Source organism: Aulonocara sp. 'chitande type north' Nkhata Bay, linkage group LG23 (genome assembly GCF_057382095.1).
Source record: "Aulonocara sp. 'chitande type north' Nkhata Bay isolate Kocher_YH1m ecotype deep benthic linkage group LG23, A_spYH_male_GT1.1, whole genome shotgun sequence".
Taxonomy (NCBI): domain Eukaryota; kingdom Metazoa; phylum Chordata; class Actinopteri; order Cichliformes; family Cichlidae; genus Aulonocara; species Aulonocara sp. 'chitande type north' Nkhata Bay.
In genome coordinates, this window is record NC_141365.1 from 47,298,424 (window position 1) to 47,318,470 (window position 20,047).

Here is a 20,047-nt window from a genome sequence, read left to right on the forward strand (position 1 = left end):
TGTAAGTGTAAGACTTTGCCACTGTGGGCAGAGCATGCAACTACTGTGTGATGTTGCGTTGCAGTTTTGTTTTTGTTTTTTGAGCTGATGAGCAAGCTACACATTATCAGATCAAGAGCTGTCTGAGAACTACTCAAAGAGAGGGAAACAGAGAGTGTGCAGCGTTTCCATGAGCAGTTTTTCTGCACCTTGACTCGTGTGTGTGTGTAGCATCAGCATCATGTTTTTGTTTATTTGTTTTGTTGGATTAAAAATAATTAAATAAACTGGTGATCATGCTTGTGGATCACCATGGCACATATCTCCAGCCATATGGTTTATTTATGCAGATGAAAAAGTGAGTGTGAATGTGTCTGACATCACAGTGTTTTTGTGCGCTGTGTAAAAGTAATTGCCTCTGATTGTGAGTGAGAGCGGTGATTCTGCAGGTCACCAGCTATTGTAACGGAAAAAAAAAAAGAAAAAAAAGAGTGAAAAAGAAAAATCATAGGAAAAAGGTTTTGTGTTGATCAGCCAAAAACAACTACAATTTCATTTTCTGCTTTTAAGAAAAGACTGTTCACAAAAACACAGAGAGAGAGAGAGAGAGAGAGATGTGTGTTGATTAAGCAGTGATGATAATAATGAAATGTCTTAGTTTGTCACTTTCAGGTGAAAAGCAGACCTGAATCAATTTTCCACATGCAGCAGTCGGAAGAAAGTTATAGTTTAACATCATTGGAAACATGCAGGCCAAGTTTCTGGCTGACTTATTTACAGTGCCATGTGTTTCTCAACCTCACAAGCGAGCTCACTCCTCCCTGAAGATAAGGAATGCAGCTCCAAAGCAATAACATGATAAAGAGACAGCAGCAAGTCCTGAGCACAAAAAGTCCCAGCAAAGCAGCAGCAATGTGGATAAACAGCAGCAGAAGAAGAAAGCAAACCCATCTTCCTGTCTGATTGGTTGAATTTCACGGAGGGGCGAGCAAGATGGCAGCGTGAAGAGGAGTTTTTGTTTGAGTTCTCAGCACGAGACACTTATTTGACGTCTTTCTGGCCTTCGGGACTTTTTTGGAGATCAGCGCGCTAAACTTGCTGGATCTGAGGCCAGGGTCTGCGGCGGCAGCATGTTGAAATGCTCAAAAAGGACTGAGTGACTCGGGCAAGCCACATGCGGCTAGCGACATGAAAGAAATGGACCCTTCATGATGCGTTCAATGTGCCAGCGCTGTGGTGGGAAAGGCTCCATCATAAACACGCCCTGCGCCGAGGTTCAGGCCAAGAAGAAGAAGACGATGACTTCCAAGCCCAAGAAGGTCGGCCTCAGCGTGGGCGAGCTGATTGTGAAAGCCGTGGCCGCTTCCAAGGAGCGCAACGGCCTGTCTGTGGCCGCTCTCAAGAAGGCTCTGGCTGCCGGAGGCTACGATGTGGACAAGAACAAGGCCCGTGTCAAGACCGCCATCAAGAGCCTGGTGGCGAAGGGCACTCTGGTGCAGACCAAGGGCACCAGGACCTCCGGATCCTTCAAGATGAACAAGGCTACTGAGAGCAAAGCCAAGAAGCCCGCCGCGGCCAAAGCCAAGAAACCGGCAGCAGCTGCTAAGAAGTCGCCCAGGAAGGCAGCAGCAGCACTTCAGCCACTAGCACGAAGTCAACCGCATCAGAGGACAATAGTGAGAGTGGCTGTGACTTCACTGTGCATGTGAAGAAAACGTTTGAGGAGAACTGAACAGTTGGAGTTTGACATTTGCCACCTGTGGAGTAAAATGGCAAGAAGAGACAGTGGGACACAGGACAAAGCTGAAGGAGAACTGCCGGCTGTTGGACTGTTGAAGTGGGAGAGGACAACAGAGTGAGAGGACAACAGAGTGAGAAGACTAGGTGAGAACACATAGGAATTATTTAATGTGGGAAATCAAAATTTGGGTTAGCAAACCTGGGGAAAAGAAAACTGACTGCTTAAGTTGGAAAATTGAGACGGAGTCTGAAATATTGCGAAAATAGAAACATATACAAAATCACACACACACAAGCAGAACATGCATTAACCCTACTAACAATTCCAAACACAAAATGACTCATGAAGACTCATAGCACATTAGTTAAGAAATGATTAAATAATAGCAGAGAAATGTGTAGGAAAGGCAGCTTTAAGAACATGCTCTGCTGGAGATGCAGCTCCACAGACATGCATTAGACCTGCCTAATAACACAAACACATGTAATGAAAATTAGCTTGTTATCTTTCATCAGTGTTACAATAGTGTCAATTTAGCAGACACTTGTTATCAAATGCTGAATTTATCCTAAAGAAAAAAATTGACTCTCCAAGTTGCAGGACAACAGTTTAACTTTTGTGAGAAAAAAGATCCTGGTTTGACCAACCAGTGATCAGACAATAAATTTAGTTGTTAAAATGGTAAATTGGGAGAAGCTTCCTGCTTGATTGAGGCAGCACATGTAATTTACTGTATGAGGGAAATTGTCTTTTGTGATACTATTTTGAACATGCTTTTCTGTCGTCCTGTCAACTTAGTGGGTTAATAGTTGATATGCAAATTAGTGATCGGTTTTAGATTAATGAAAGGTGACTGAATTCTAGCACGAGTGAATGAGATGTGTTGGAGTTGTTGTGTGTTGAGTAGAGACTCTAAAACACTGAGTTTCCTGCTTTGATGTGCGAGTGAATCCTGTATTTAGATACACAACTCTGAATACGTCAGAACAGACTGTTTTGTGAAGTGCATGACAGCATGTCACATGTTTTATGATGAAGGGAAAAGGAAAATTGAATAAAATAGATCTGTGGCCTAAATGAGTGAAGAGCACAGACCTGGTAATTAAACTCATAGCTAATAAGACATTAGGATTATGTTGTGTGTTGTGCAGCTGATGGTTGATTTGGAGTGAATCTAGCTGATGATTTTTCTTTTGTTGTGAAGTTGAGCCTGCCGATTAGTATGATGGTATGATAAACCATGCTAATGGTATGATTTACCCTCCTGAGATGAGGAGTTTGTGTCATGACTTAACAAGGCCTTTTTATTTTGATACTTTCACAGTGCACTGAAAGTTTTGTTTGATAATCTCTGTTCTTTAAGCAGATCTGCACGTCGGGAATTAAAAGCGCTACACGTCGTCGAGAAAATTGTGCCAAGTGAGTTCTCCACATTTAAATGGACTCTGGAGAAAGCCACTTATTTGGGACAATTATTAAATGACAGTCCCAGTCCAAAAGGATTCAGCGATGTAATCCAAACTAAAGTTCTTCTTTTTCTTTTTGAAATGACGTCATTTTGCTGAGAGTGGAAACTAAATGCAACGATAGGTTCCACTATCAGCAAAGAAAGAAAGAATGAATGCATGAATGAGTGAGTGAAAGGAAAACAAACTGACTGACTGGTAAAAGCTGACAAAAGCTGACAAGACTTTACTGATGTAACACGACTGTGTGAAGTTGACCCCCGCCTGGCAGGGGTGCAGATGAGTCTGTGTGTGCTTCCCTTTACAGGAGCAGAAAGATGACAGCAACACTCGAGGTTGCGTGATGATTTAACATTTTAAATGCCATTTTCTGTGTCTGTGAATTTACTATGTGTGCGTCATTCACTAGCTTGTGTGCTCACAGAGATATCTGTGACAAAGTATGCATACGCCTGCGCAAGCGCTAACATTTGCATTTTCGTTTTTACAGCATTACGGTTCTTCATGTGTTTGATCATGTGATTTATAGGAATACTGGCTAATGTTTCTCTACTACGAGATTTCTGGGTTTATGTGTGAAGAAAACTGTAGTTACAGGCATATGTTGATGGAGAAATTAATATAGTTTGAGACATACTGTGGTGAGACCAGTGTTACTGTTTCCACAGCGAGTGTTAACTTAATGGTGTTTTATGGCACCTCTAGAATCCGTTGACCTGTGTCTGACCTCCGTCTGACCACAGTCAATGTGTATTGCTAATGTTTGTTTCTTTGAGAATGCTGTGGTAGATTCAGCTGAAGCGGACAAGTGACATGGGTAGAACAAATAAGAGATTACGGTATTTATGGAATAGTTTATTATGGGCTCATTTGCTGGCCACTTTTGAACCCATAATAATAATATATGAGTGGAGTGACTTTGCTTAAGAGAAGTCACTGATTACATTAATGTTAACAGAGTACATGGGATGATCCATGTCTGAGGTGAATTAGGGTAATAGTTGTAGTTACTGATTTGAGAAAACCTGCACATGACACTTGTCTTGCTGATGTTGAATGCTTATTACTCTTATGATACAATTGTTTACAGGTATGAAGTTTGATTTTACTTCCAGATTTTGTTTTCCAGGCCATGATGGTGTGTATGCAGGCTCCTGGGAGAGCCAGGTGTTAAGCAAACTTAATATGCAAAGCACACTAACATTTTCATTGCAGGATTATAGGTCCAGGGTGGTGCTGCTCCAGGGGAGGAGATGCCCTGATGTTGCCTGGGATATGATCTAGCTAATCTTTTTCTTTAAGACAGGAATCCAGGTTTGGTGAGTTGACGCATGGGTGTGTCCATGCGTCAAGAGGAGGGGTCCAAGGATTAACATTAAACAATGTTTTTTATTATTGTTGCAGTGATTTGTGTGATTAGCCGTTTTATTTACAAATATTAAACCTATGCAAGTGGTGCACCCATGTTCAGATGAGGTTTTGATGGCCTATAAGTGAAGTTCACTGAACTAAAGAATGTGGTTTGATGATTGTTGACATGCTCTCCAAATAGAAGTTTTTCTTCTTAGCAAGGAAATACAGGTGCAGCAGTAATCTCCTGAGAAATCTTCAGAGGCCCAGTGAGAAGCGCATAGCTGACAGCCAGGCAGTGGTTGAGGTCAAAGGTCAAGCTGGTTGGGGCCCATCATGAGATCAGACCTTGGAGCCACAGCAAGGACCATGAAACTGCCTGCAAAATAGAGGAGAGGATCGTCCACAAGATGGGAGAGAGGCTTCAGGAGGATCAGAAATCATCTTCAGCACAGCAGACATCACACAGAGAGCTGTGCTACTAAGCTTCCAGGAAATCAAGAGGAGACTTCCCACAGCAAGATTTTAAATAAAATGAAAGATTCAATATTGACGCTGAGGAAGACGACTAAGGTGTACGACGTGCTCTGCCTTAAACCTTCAGCAGCGTTGGAACATAAACACTCAGGGGATGAGGAGCGTGCCAAGCTCCATCGACAGCGTAGAAGGAGTTCGAGGATGACATCATGATTCTGTGAAAAGCACAGGAACCAGAAGCTATGGTGGTGATAACAGCAGTTTCCTATGAACATCACCTAACGCTGTGCCACTGTACTGTGCATACGATGACACTCTGAAGGCTGCTGGGATCATAACAGCAGTAAGACAACTGAACCCTGCACCCTTTCCACAGAGGTGTTTCTCTGCAGAGCGTGGACAATGAAGGAGTCATAAATATCCCCCTCGCAGGATGAAGGCTTGAAGTGAGGTGATGGGAGGCCATAAAACTAGAGTGCTGAGAGGTCTGCAGCTTTGGAAATAGCTGAGACCCATGTTGACAAACAACAAAACCAACTGGTATGTTTGAATGTTTATTCTACATACATTTGGACTCTGGTCCTATGGACAACGATGGAAACAACTGGAAGAGACATTCATGACGCCCTGCAGAACTCAAACCACTCTGCAGAGAGGCATGTGATGTGCACACCTGGAGGAAGCATTACCAAGTTGAGATGTTTTTGAAAATGTTACTTTTTTAGTTTCACTATTAAATTAACAATTTCTTTGGTTGCTCGTAAGATGCAGTTTGCCATGAGATGAGCTCAATGAATGGGGTAACTGCTAATACATTTATTAAACTGTGTACCTTTTCAGTAATTTAGGGTGATTTGACATATGCTGAGTAAAAAAAATGTTTGCATTGAAACTGTCAGACATGAGGTATTCATACCTGGGAACTTTTCAGGCATAAAGGTCAAAAACGGGGGAATGTTAGATTTGTATTGTTGATTGTCATTTATGCTTAGAAATATTTACTTATATATGCTTAGAGTTTTGTAATTAGTTGTAGATTGGTAGAGGTTTTGATCCTTGATAGTCTGCAAACTTTGTGTGTATTAGACAGCACTTTGGGAGCATGAGAGGTCATACCGTGTCTTATTATTTTATGGTAGGATTAACGTAGTTGCGTCTGTTCTAGTCTAAGTGCTCTTTGTTTAGATGAACTGCAGGACTTCCTCACCGTGTTATCTAGGATGAACCATCTAGGGTGAGGGGGAGGCTACCCTCTTCCTGACCAAGGATGTTTGACCCTTTGATCAGCAGTCCACACACACACACACACACACACACACACACACACACACACACACACACACACACACACACACACAGGCAAGGTACTCTTTGTTTGTATGTAGACGTCGTATGTTAATGAACCTATGCATATTCATGTAACCTCAATAAAAGGACAGTGTATGAGAGAACGGACGAGAGCTACTGGGGTCAAGCGAAGGAACGGCGCTCTGTCCGGTTCTCTCCCGTGCACGAGTACCATGAAGAAGTTTGCCTACTTGTGTCTTGCTTGCAGTGTAATTATATTGTCTTCAACGTTCCAGCGAATAGGTTTATGCTACAAACCTAACATGTGCAACTTCAGTGATGTGGAACTGGTTTGGTGTTTGTCCGTCAGATACACGACAAAGCACATTTTTTTGCAGAACATGCAAGCGGCCGTCGTTATTGTCGTATTTGTCGGACTAAGATGCTCTTAAATCTGGGAGTAATCTGGGTCCTAAACTCTGTATGCTTCAGGGCAAACGAACACTGCAGCATCACTGAGAGTTAAAAACTGTCTCAATTCTTTCATCTTTAATAAAACAATCAGCATTGCTGCTTTTCCAGGTGTAACTATGAAGTTTAACTTCCAGGCATCCATGAAAACAAAATTTATTACATTTAACGGAGTTAGAAGTTAGCAGGAAGCTAGCGGAAGTTAGCTCGCTAGTTTCGCTAGTTACCTAAGCATGATATTGAATGTTCTGACTGAGAGATTTCTGAAAAAATTCAAACGTACAGCTCTGCTATCACGTCCAACATAAATGAAGACAGGAAACTAAACAGCAGTGACGTTTGTAGGGTTACTGAAGTTGGGCTAGCTGGTATATAATGATGTGCTACGTGATCGCTAGCGACACAGCTATGTTAGCATAACATAAACAGTGAAGCTGGAGGACGAACACTAACACTTTTCCACTTATAAAAGTTAACGTTAAGGTTCCTGATAGTTAGAGACAAATGCAATCGCATGGCAGGATGCTGTAAACGGACCAAACTTCAGTCAGGAGAACAACTGAGATAATCCATCCACAATACGAGGTTAGTCATTAATATACTGCAACAACATGGGAATAGAGCAGCTGCCAGAGAATTCAACATTAATGAATCAATGGTACAGAAGTGGAGGAAGCAAGAAGAATGAGTTTAATAAAGTTTGATTTATCTGACTGCTTTGTTTCGCTTAATGTGTCTTATAATCCCGTGCACCTTATGGTCCGAAAAATACGTACTGCACACTGCAGTTTAATGTTGCAAAGCACCTCTTTTTAACTTCAGTGGATATTATACATGGTTATGCTCAGGATATGTCAGCCCATTTCTACTGGAAATGCCTTTTGGTTAAACTTTCAGCAAGGAATTTGCATTTGCACTGTTACATTTTTATAAAGCTTTAATGTACATAAAAACCAGCTTCTTGTTTAAGTGAAAATAAATGGAAGGTTGTCTTTTTGCGCTAGTAATGTTGCGGAGTTGTATTTTGTCTCGCATCAATTATATCGTCAGTTATATCGTCATCGCAAATTTTCAAATATATATCGTGATAAATATTTTTGGCCATATCGCCCTGCTCTACTGGGGAGTACACTGCCATTAAACGAACAGAAGAAGAAGAAAACCCCTGCACATGCGCGGTACGGATCGGATCGGGTAGACCCAATTTGTACGGTCCGACTTTGCACATGCGCAGTAAGGATGGGGAGTCCCGATCTGTCACTATCTTTTTATTTTTTTGTTTTTGTCTACATTATATTAAATGTTTCATTATCGGAAACATTTTAAGAGATACTTGTTATTCTTAACATCTTAACAGGTACTCTGACCTGTAACTATCGTAAAATGCTTCGACCGGAAGTACACACCTTTCGCGCATGCGGGGTACCGATCGGGTTTCCGGTACGGATCGGGTAGTGACAGTGTCAAAATTCATCGGCTGCATCCTCCTGAGGACCCGGCCTTCGCGGCGTACGTGGGCTGGGTCCTCAGAAGGTCGGATATGCCGGAAGTAAACGGCTGGGGAAATTGGACGGTCTAGCCTTCTGATTAGGGTCACCGCTGTCTCGGTGGAGTTTAATAAACTCGGCCGTCTGCTCCTTGCTATCTGCAATATAACAGGACACTGGAGTAAATTCTCGACCGTCTCATACTTCTGTTTAATCAGTTTTCTGTTTGATGTTTATTCAGCTGTGTAAAAACCAAGGAGGAACCCACCCGAGGGATTAATAAAGTTTTATTTTATCTAATCTAATCTAATAACTTTAATCTCAGCCAAACCGATTTACTCACGAACAAACAAAACACTGAAAAAAGCCAAACAATAACATTTTTAGGTTGTCTAAGTGACTAATACAGGCACGTGCAGGGGGGGCTGGAGGGGCTTGAGCACCCGCCCCTTTCCTGATGGGTGCCCAAAGTGCCCTTTTGTTGAGGCAACTTTTTAAAAAAATGTATTTATTTATTTTTATGTGTGTGGGCGTGCGGAGTCCTGTCTGTGCCCCTCAACAATAATATATACTATTAATCACAGTTTTGCTAAATAAAAGGATCTGGCTTGCATCAGTCACATGATCACATTTAACCAATGATCGCCCTTGACAGCAGAACGCGCTGGTTACGAGCCGGGAACGAGCTCACAAAGAGCACGCGCATTTTTTGCAGTCCGGAGCTGTAGGAGAAACACAAGTTAACTCAGAGACACAGACTGATGCGACAAAACCAGTAAGTAGGTGTACAGCGTACACTGTAGTGTGTAGCACACAGGAGTATTGGCTTATTACGTACACGTTGGTAAGTTGTCTTGTGGCAATTTGACGAACTGAAACAAACGAGCGTGCTGTGTGTGCAACAGTGTGACAAACATTACCTGACTTGTATTAACTGCACATGTAGTGCTGGTCATAGCTGCTGGCTACCTGTGTAAGGCTGTCATGGGTCTGTAGCTCTGTCACCGTTTTAGTGAACATATTTAGTTTTAAAGTAAGTTACAGAGCATTTCCTGCCTTTCTGGGGGGATTATATTTCACTAAAAAACGATCTAATATGCATGTCCACATAATTATGCATTATTATAATATTTTAAAAATCACACGCTGTATTTTAAAAAACATACATTAAGAAGCAGATTATATTAGATTTATATTTTAAATAAGACAAAATTTGGATTTTACAGCAGAAAAAATTATTGTATCTCTACAGTTTAAAAATGTAATAAGCTTTGCCCCTGCACAGAGTGGATAGTGAAACAAATGGAATCATCATAATGACATTATTTCATATTTATTACTTCCCCCTCCTCATTGCTTTATTATTGTAGCTCTAGTAATAAATATGTAAGGATTCTGGATCAGCACCATGATGCCCATAGTATATACAGTATTCTGAAGAAGGTCTAAAATGTCACTGTGTGTGTATTATATTACTCATGATATAACATTGTCCAGACATGGCTGGTAAGGACATGAGGAGGAAACAGTAGGAGCTGTGTGAGGCTACTAAAGGCAGGGCTATAACATTTTTCTGTCATCATTTTATTATAGATTAAGTGCAAGAGTTGTTAGGTGTGGATAATTAGATTATAGTTTATTGCAATAGCAAGTTGTGCCTTGTTCTCAGATAGACAGCAAGTGGAGAGTGATATATGAAATGATGGGATGGAAGGAAGAAGAGAAGCAAAGAGTGATTCACAGGCAGAGCCTAATTTATTTCTCACAGTTTTTTGTTGCCTTATGGTTCCAAGCGCTGTCACCAATCTTTGCATTTTGTTATTATCTCATGACACTTGTTTAATCAGCTACCATCTCTCCTATGGACTTTTTAATGTCTACAGTCTCAGATCAACACAGCCCTGCCCTCCAGCACTATCAGCAGCGGGAGCAGCAGAAACACCTCAACAGCAACATTGTACCCATCAGGTAAAACATCGGCTACGTTTGCTTTGCCTTGTCGCCACCTCACAACAGTGATATAGTATGATGCGATCCCATATTAGATTCTTGATGAATGTGTGTTGTTGTTATTCAGCCTGGTTCAATGTGCCCCTTTTTAACTTTGAGCACCCGCCCCTTTAAACGTCTCTGCACAGCCTTGGACTTATATATCACGTTTAACCTGAGTAGTGAAAGTCCGCGGTGATCTGAAAACGATGTGCCGGGAGTTGTGCCGTTCTCGGCGGCTTCACTGACCCTCGAGCTCCCGGCTGGCTATAGTGCTGGTGGGTAGCAGACGTCTCCGAAAACGTCGAAGCACTTTTGCAAATATGCGGTATCTTGATAAACCGAGCAGATATTTGATGTTTACACAGCAACTTTCTCGCCTGAAAATATGTTAAAAGTTTATTTTGTGACCCAGAAAGATTAGTATGAGTAATTTTAAAACTTAGTAGCGGCTGCCAAATTGAGGAACTGGATTTGGTGGTCATGAAAATGGCATTAAACAAGTCCCCAGGGACAGATGGACTCACTACTAATTTTTATCAATTCTTCTGGAAGGACCTAAGAACTTTATTGTTTGATGCATTAAAGGAATCGATAGAGAGAAAAGAACTGATGCCAAGCATGAAACAAGGGCTGATAACCCTGATCCCTAAATCGGGTACGGATAAAAGAATTTTAGACAATTTAAGACCCATCACCTTACTAAACACTGACTATAAGATCCTGTCTGGAGCTGTAGCTGAGAGGCTAAAGAAAGGCATCTCAAACATTATCAGTGAAACACAATCAGGTTTTTTGAAAGGAAGACTAATTCATAACAATATTGGGCTGGTTTTGGACCTCCTTGAGTACAGTGAAATAATCCAAGAGAGAGCATACATCCTGTTCATGGATTTTTACAAAGCATCTGACTCAGTTGAACATACGTTCATATTAAAAACTCTGCAGTCTTTTGGTTTTGGACAGGAATTTATCAATGTTATAGAGATGCTATATAATGACATTAACAGCTCTGTTTTGCTAGAACATGGTACATGTTCAAGGTTTGAGGTTAATAGAGGGATAAGGCAGGGATCTAGCAGCTCACCACTTCTGTTCATCATGGTTGCTGAGCTGTTGTCTATTTTGATTAAAAACAGTCACATTGAGGGGTTAACTGTGATGGGTGAACAGATAATAATCAGTCAGCTCGCAGATGATACCACCCTGTTTTTAAAAAATGAGGACCAGATTCCTTTAGCCTTGCAGGCGATCAACCACTTCTCCAAAGCTTCTGGCCTACAGCTGAATATTAATAAATGCGAAATTCTAGCTCTGCATGAGTGTCCCCTGCAAGCAATAGATAATATACAGATAAAAAAAGGGGTGAAGTATCTGGGCATTGTAATTTGCAAGGATAAGACATCAACAGAAAATAAGAATATCTGTGCCAATATAGAAAAGTGTAAGTCTATTTTAAACAGGTGGCTGCAAAGGGACATAACTCTGTTTGGGAGAATCTTGCTAACCAAAATGGACAGTCTGTCCAGACTAATCTATCCAGCCTTTTCTCTGCCCATACCTCCAAAACTAATTAAATCTATAAATAATCTTAATTTTAGGTTCATATGGAGGAACAAATGTCATTATATAAAGAAAAGTGATATGATTAAGAATTATGAAGAGGGTGGGGCTAATGCCATTGACTTTGATGTTATGAATGGTGTACTGAAACTGAAATGGTTAAGATCTTTCATTAGGAACAAAAATTCCTTTTGGAACATTATTCCCAATGTGATTTTTGGCAAAATGGGTGGAATAGACTTTTTGTTACGTTGTGACTTTGATTGCAGTTCGTTACCTGTTAAACTCTCAGCTTTCCATCAGCAGGTCCTTCTCTACTGGAAGATCTAAAGGGATTTGGGCTGTAGCTCATTTTATGGATGATAATGGGGTCTTATTAAAACATGAGACGTTTTGTGAGAAATTTGATGTAAGATGTACTGCTAAGAGATATAAATCCTTAGTGAAAGCCATCCCAGTCCCTTTGAGATCAAGGATAAAAGAAGATATTGTGCACTCTAAAATTTCTCCTGGACTGAGGCAGCTCTGCATAGCTGGAGTTGAATTTGGTGACAGCAGGTTTACAAACAAGGTGTCAGGAATATTTTGATAAATGAAGTTTTCCCTAATCCGGTAAAAAGAAATTATATCCTTAAAGAATTTGAGACCATGGAGGTTAAGGCGATAAGAAAAAAGTATATTTCACTTCCTCTTTCCCCTAAAGTAAAAGAGGTTCACTTTAAAATCATTAATGAGGTTTATCCAACCAATGAATTCTTAAGATGGGAAATTTAACTTAGATGTGAACGCCTGCACATTTTGTGAAAATGATATTGAAAGTCTGGATCACTTGTTTTTCTCCTGTGAATCAGTGCACTCCTTCTGGACTGACATGTGGAGCTGGCTACAGTCCAGGAGAATTCAGTTACCACATTTGACGGTGACAGTAATAAAGTTTGGAATACTTGCTGAGAATGCAGATTTTGACCTGTTGATTAGGACGTTTTTGTTAATGGGAAAATTTTTTCTTCACAAATGCAGATACTTTAAAGCTAAACCATGTATAAACAGATGGCTGAATGACTTTAGACTCTGGGCTAAATCGCTGAAACTTGTGAATAACAAGAAAGCTCATAAACTTGTTGTTTTATTTAATGAGTTTAATCTATGTTAAAAAAAAGAAACCTCCCTATTTTATAATCATGACTGCCCTTTTTTGCTCATGGTATTTTTTGCCTTTGGTTCAAATCCTTCAATGACTGTTCTTTCTTTTTGTACTAACTCTTTTAGCTTTGTGTTTATTGTTTTTTTTTTTTTTTTCTGGGGTTTTTTTTGCTATAATGCTCAACCAAGGATGTTACATATTCGGATTAATGATGGTGCCTTGTATGTTATACTGTTGTTTGTAAATAAAGTAAATAAAGTTTTAAAAACGAACAAACAAAAAAAACCTTAGTAGCGGCCACCATTGTTGGAAACTGGAGTTTGGCTGGGCTGCGCAATGAATTCTGGGATATGGTAGGCTACGAAGGACACACCGGACCCATCCTTCAAATTCGGGGAAAAGGAGGACGCATTTGTCAGCTGCATTCGGAGGAGTCTACAGCTGTGTCCCAATTCAGGGTCTGCACGCTTGAAGTACGCGCACTACGTACGGTGCGTACTACACTCAACAAAAATATAAACGCAACACCTTTGTTACTGCTCCCATTCCCCATGGGATGGACGTAGAGACCTAAAATTCAGTCCAGATACACAATATAACCATCCCTCCCAAACAGTGGTTACAAATCAGTCCAAATGTGTGGTAGTGGGCACATCTGCCATATTGAGATAATCCATCCCACCTCACAGGTGTGCCACATCAGGATACTGATCTGACATCATGAGTAGTGCACAGGTGTACCTCAGACTGCCCACAACAAAAGGCCACCCTGGAATGTGCAGTTTTGTCTCACAGCAAAATGCCACAGATGCCACAAGCAATGAGGGAGCGTGCAATTGGCATGCTGACAGCAGGAATGTCAACCAGATCTGTCGCCCGTGCATTGAATGTTCATTTCTCAACCATAAGCCGTCTCCACAGGCGTTTCAGAGAATATGGCAGCACATCCAACCGGCCTCACAACCGCAGACCTCGTGTAACCACACCAGCCCAGGACCTCCACATCCAGCAGGTTCACCTCCAAGATCGTCTGAGACCAGCCACCCAGACAGCTGCTGGAACAATTGGTTTGCACAACCAAACAATTTCTGCACAAACTGTCAGAAACCGTCTCAGGGACGCTCAACTGCATGCCCGTCGTCCTCATCGGGGTCTTGACCTGACTCCAGCTCGTCGCCGTAACAGACTTGTGTGGGCAAATGCTCACATTCGATGGCGTCTGGCACGTTGGAGAGGTGTGCGCTTCACGGATGAATCATGGTTCACATTGTTCAGGGCAGATGGCAGCTGAGAATGTCCCAGTTCTTGCATGGCCAGCATACTCACCGGACATGTCACCCATTGAGCATGTTCGGGATGTGCTTGACCGGCGTATACGACAGCGTGTACCAGTTCCCACGAATATCCAACAACCTTGCACAGCCATTGAAGTGGAGTGGACCAACATTCCACAGGCCACAATTGACAATCTGATAGACTCCATGCGACGATGTGTTGCACTGCATGAGGCAAATGGTGGTCACACCAGATACTGACCGGTTCTGGGTCCCCAGACCCCCAATAGCGCAAAAAACTGCACATTCCAGGGTGGCCTTTTGTTGTGGGCAGTCTGAGGTACACCTGTGCACTACTCATGATGTCAGATCAGCATCCTGATGTGGCACACCTGTGAGGTGGGATGGATTATCTCAATATGGCAGATGTGCCCACTACCACACATTTGGACTGATTTGTGACCACTGTTTGGGAGGGATGGTTATATTGTGTATCTGGAATGAATTTTAGGTCTCTACGTCCATCCCATGGGGAATGGGAGCAGTAACAAAGGTGTTGCGTTTATATTTTTGTTGAGTGTATAAGTACGAGAAGTGCGGAAGTGAGAGGCTTGTGAAATGGGACAGTCTAGCCTGCGTCGCGCTGTTCAGGTTGCCTAGCAACCATGATACTAACCGCGAGTTACGTTACATATAGCTTTGTGTGACAGAAATGAAGGAGAAAAATGTTTTGTTGGTCATTCATTTTTGTCATGACATCACTTTGATTAGTTGAGTATCTGAGGCTGAGACCACAGGACTGGAAATATGTGTGTGTGTGTGTGTGTATATATATGTGTATATGTTTTATCACTCACTATGGAAGGATTCTTATAGTGGGGGACTTTAATATTCATCTATGTTGTGAGGATAAACCCCTGGTCAAATATTAAATGTAATTGATTCCTTAAACTTCACACAATTTGTGTCTGGGCCAACACGTAAGGGCCACACCCTAGACCTTGTCTTGGGCTACGGGCTGAATGTATCAATGACTGAAAATTGTGTTTTACCTATCTTAGACCACTCAGCAATTTTATTTGATACTTTAATCCCTAAATTTCCAGCTTCTGAGAGGGGAAAATTGCCCCTCAGATCATCTCGTTATATTAGCCCCGAAGCATTGCTTGGAGTTAAATTACATCTACCTGATGTGTTGGACCCTATTTTTACCCAGGAGTTATGTGTGGACACCTTGACTGCGAATCTTAATAATACACTTCTTGAACTACTGAACTCTGTTGCTCCCGTAAGGAAGTTGAAATGCCCAAAAAAGGAACCCTATGCCTTGGTTCTGAACTTGAGAAGAAATTGTAGAAAAGCCGAGCGTCACTGGAGATCTTCCAGACTAGAAGTATTTCTCCAGGCTTGGAAGGACTCATTGTCTTCTCTTCAATCAGCGATGTCGACAGCGAAAGCAAATTATTTCTCAAATCTCATCATGAGCCATAAACATAACTCAAAAGTCTTATTCAACACAGTGTCGCAACTTACAGAGAGTAAGTCAACTCTCTGCTGCTCTAATTTGATAGCTCATGGCTTTCTTACGTTTTTCAGAGACAGGGCTGCAACACTTAGGAATCAGATTCTTTAGACTACTCAGCTGCTTTGCCTGTTGGTGCTAATAAACTGTTCTCTGACTTCAAGGTTATTTCCCTGTAGAGATGGCACGATACCACTTTTTTATGTCCGATACCGATATCATAAATTTGGATATCTGCCGATACCGATATGAATCCGATATAGTGTATTTTTTAATCAATAAAACAGTTTTTTTAATATCTTGCTTTTTTATCAATCTAATAAACTTAAACCTACTCCATCCTCCCTATTCTGGTATTTTAAAGAGTAAGCAACCTAACTAATAGGGCTCTAAAACTCCCAGCAAAAAAATAAATAAATAAAAAATAGGGAACCACCCCCCACCTCATGATGCTTAATTGACGTAATCAACTTTAATTTGATGCAGTGTGAAAAAAATGCACAGAAATAAATTCTTTTTCAAGAATAATTAAATATATTCAACATCTTTCTTCAACAGAACTGCAGACTGCACAGATGGTACCTTCCCAAAGGAAAAAGTACTATAGCTTACTAGGGTATATTAGACTTAACAGTTACTATATACAGTAATGGACTTCTATACATTTTACATCAGATTAAAACTTTGGGTGTAAGATTCAGATAATTATTTATTAAAAGCGAGACATTTTAAATGAGAATAAGAGAGAAAAGTATGTCTTTGTGCCCCCTTTTCCCTGTTAATGCCCTATCGGCCCCCCTGGCTAAACTTTGCTAGATCCGCCCCTGCACAGTTACCAGCCGTCAGCTACGTAGAAAAGGATCCTGGTTAGGGATGGGTATTGATAAGATTTTCACCATTCCGATTCCATTTTCAATTCTGTTTAATGATTCGATTCTTTATCGATTCTCTTATCGATTCTTTTTAAAAAAGGAGAACACTAAGGTCGATTAGCTTAGAACTTTGTTTTATATCTTCTCTTTGAACAAGATAGAAATTTAGAAGTAACATGGCCTTACAAACCCAACCGTGAGATCTTAAGAGATCCACAGCCTACGGCTCTTCAATGGGATGTCACAGGGTCCCCGGGGAAAGAAATTGTAAATGTAAAATAATAAAATAAATATTCTTCTGTTGCAATAACAAAGTATAAGATAAATTATTATGTAGCAATTACACAAGAATATCCAGTAATGTCCCTGCCTACAATTATGCTTTTGCATATTCGTAGTTAGGGCTGCTCAATTAATCGAATTTTAATCACGATTACGATCTGGGCTTTCAACGATCATTAAAAATGACTGAGCCGATTATTAGCCCCTCCCTCATTTATCCGCGACACCTTAAAGGCCGGTCCGTGAAAATATTGTCGGGCATAAACCGTCCGTGGCGCAAAAAAGGTTGGAGACCGCTGATTAAGAGGACCCGAGGGAAGCTCGGAAAGCTAAGCAGGAGTTATTTGGAGAGGAGAGTGACTGCTGTTGGTTGAAAAGAGGTAAAAAAAAAAACAACTTCAGTGGTGTTGCACACTATGTTATATTATTTTTTAAAGTCATTGTTAACCCTTTAAATCCGGTCAGAGCAGCACGCTCCGTGTTGTGTAACTATTTTTAAATCCCTGTAGAACCTGAACCGTGTAAGCTAGCGCAATAATTTGTTTTGCATATGAAACCGGAGGAGTTGTACTTACATCTGATGCCATCAGCTTGTCCTCGGTCACGGTTTCCTTCCACATAAAGCTTTGCAAAAATTGCATAAAAAGCGCTTGCAGGAACAAAAACATAATATTCCAGAAACACGCTTTGCCGATCCATCAGCCGTTCGTAACACTTCCCACAGTGAAATGATGCACATGCTGTTTTCTTTGCAAATTTGCATCATAGGATTGTTTTTTGTTTTTCCTGCAGTATATAAAAATTGCTGTATCTCCAAAATAAAACTATGAAGACACTCAAAATAAATTTCCTGTTGTTGTAAACTATTTTTTGCAACTTTATTGTATTTAAAGTTTTGAGGGATAAACCTCTTAAATTTCTCCAAGTAGAAATATATGTAAACAAAACAAAAGCGATTTTCAATTTTTTTTGTAGTTTATTGCACTTTTTTGCAATTTATGTAATTACTATGGACTTAATGCATACATATTATTAAAATATGGGCTATAACAGTTGTATTGATGTATAGCAACTTGAAATGCTCCCACAAATGGCACTACAGCATGTAAAAAAAAAAAAAAAAGCTCTGGTGGACTTGGTTCTATAGTAGGTCTTAAAGGGTTAAATAAATATCGTCAAATAATCGTGATCTCAATTTCAGTGAAAATAATCGTGATTATCATTTTTGCCATAATCGAGCAGCCCTATTCGTAGTGTTTCCTCCCTTAAATGAAATATCTACTTTGCAAGTATTGCAAGTTCCCCTGTTGTCATCCGTTCTCGTAAAGTATAACCAAACTTTTGAGTGTTTGAGCCGCCGTGTTTCCTGCCAGGTAAATGATGCTCCGCAACGTGGTGACGTCATTCGGGGCGACTGGAATCGATAAGGGAATCGTTTGCAAAAATGGCAAACAATTCCAAGGAATTGAAACAGTGGGAACCGGTTCTCAACAAGAACCGGTTTTCGATACCCATCCCTACTCCTGGTGTAGAAAGTAATATTAAATAAATTCTAACAGCAGCTTATCAAGCTTAAACGTGCTGCTGTTGTTCAGCTGCTGGTTTCCTCTTTCTGGTGCAAAGTGGGCCAAAAACAAACAAGAGAGACGGACTCACGACAGAAAAGCCGATCAGCTGATCATTGATCAGTTTCATAATTGAAGTAGCAGCAGGAGAGGGAGGGAGAGAGAAGAGGCAGTCGCTCCATATATCGGTTATTAAGCTTAACGCGGGGATGCTTTACAAACATTCAGAGATGAACTTACACACTTGCTTTACTTCTCTCTGGGATAACTTCCTCGGAGATGAAATGCTGGTTGGTAGCGAGGCTCCAAATCCACGCAGCCGCTCTATCACGTGACGCATACTGCTGCGACGTGCTACGGTTATGAGCCGAGTTACGCCATGTCGCAAGTTTTTGATATTTAATGGATCGGATTACATTTTTAATTTCTCTCCAATATCCGATACAGTAATTTACATCAGTATCGGACTGATACGTAATATCGCATTGGTCCATCTCTATTTCCCTTTCTGGATTAAGTAAGGTTGTAAAAGCAGCTCGATGTACAACCTGTTCTTTGGATCCTCTACCAGCCTGGGCTATAAAGGAACTGAGGTCAGTATTAGGACCCTACATTCTGTTTCTTTTAAATACTTCATTGAGTCTTTCCTGAATGTTTTAAATCAGCTGTGGTAGTACCAATCTTGAAAAAGCCTGGACTGGATGTTGACATGGTCGCAAATAGGGCAGGGTATCGTCACTGATTTCTAGAATCGATTTGATTCCGATTCACAAGGTTCTGAATTAATTCGATTCAATTCGATTTGAATCTGGGAAATTTTGCCTCAGACAGTCAGAAATATTATAATTCAGATCAGTATATTTACATATTTTTGTATCTATAAAAAGGAAGCTGACACTCGCAAGGCTTTATCAAAGGTGTGAGCATCACAGCAGAGGCCTTTGTGTCAAAGTAGCTGAAGATAAAACACAGAAAAACATGAAGGTGGTTTTCCTGTTCTGGGATTTTATAAAAATATTCTGCAGTACATCAAAAACAAAAGAAAACCATTAATCAACATATGAACGTTACCTCTGAAGTTACAGCGGTTTTAGTAGAGACACAGCTGAGCATTTTGCATAATTTTAAAAAGTTTAAATTTGTTCAGTATTGAACAGCAGAAATTAGGTTTTGTTTTCGGAAGTAAGTAAAAGGAAAAAACAGCGGCCGAAAGCGCTGTAAACAACAGAAGACTTGTGCGTAACAAGCAAGCGAATAATGCAGAAAACAGATTTTTAGACAGGAAACTGTGAGAGAGAGAGAGAGAGAGCTGTGCATGAAGTGTGATTTTATCCTGGTGGAAGCAAAACAGCAAAAGTCAGAGTGAGTTCATGACGATGTTTATGTGAAGCGTAGTTTGGATCTTCTTTTGCTGCTGGTTCAGTCAATATTGTTTGGAGAGAGATAAAACTAACAGCTTTAGAATCAGCGTAAAAAGGACGTAAACACAAAGCGTGGACCCGCCGAAACATCAGAATCAGCGAGCTGTCGGCTTTCAGCCCCGACCGTGTCCGTCCCGTCGGGTGAGAAAGGCGACAT

The 20,047-nt window shown here is 40.8% G+C and overlaps 1 protein-coding gene and 1 pseudogene across 1 annotated transcript in view; both read left to right on the forward strand.

The window, feature by feature from the left end:
- Positions 1 to 20,047, forward strand: part of LOC147302822 (ribonuclease inhibitor-like) — a gene marked incomplete at its 5' end in the record, with an annotated part of 440,111 nt that overhangs the window by 292,654 nt on the left and 127,410 nt on the right. The gene's annotated exons all lie outside the window — the stretch shown is intronic.
- LOC147302836 (histone H1 pseudogene) lies at positions 1,191 to 5,355 on the forward strand (annotated as a pseudogene).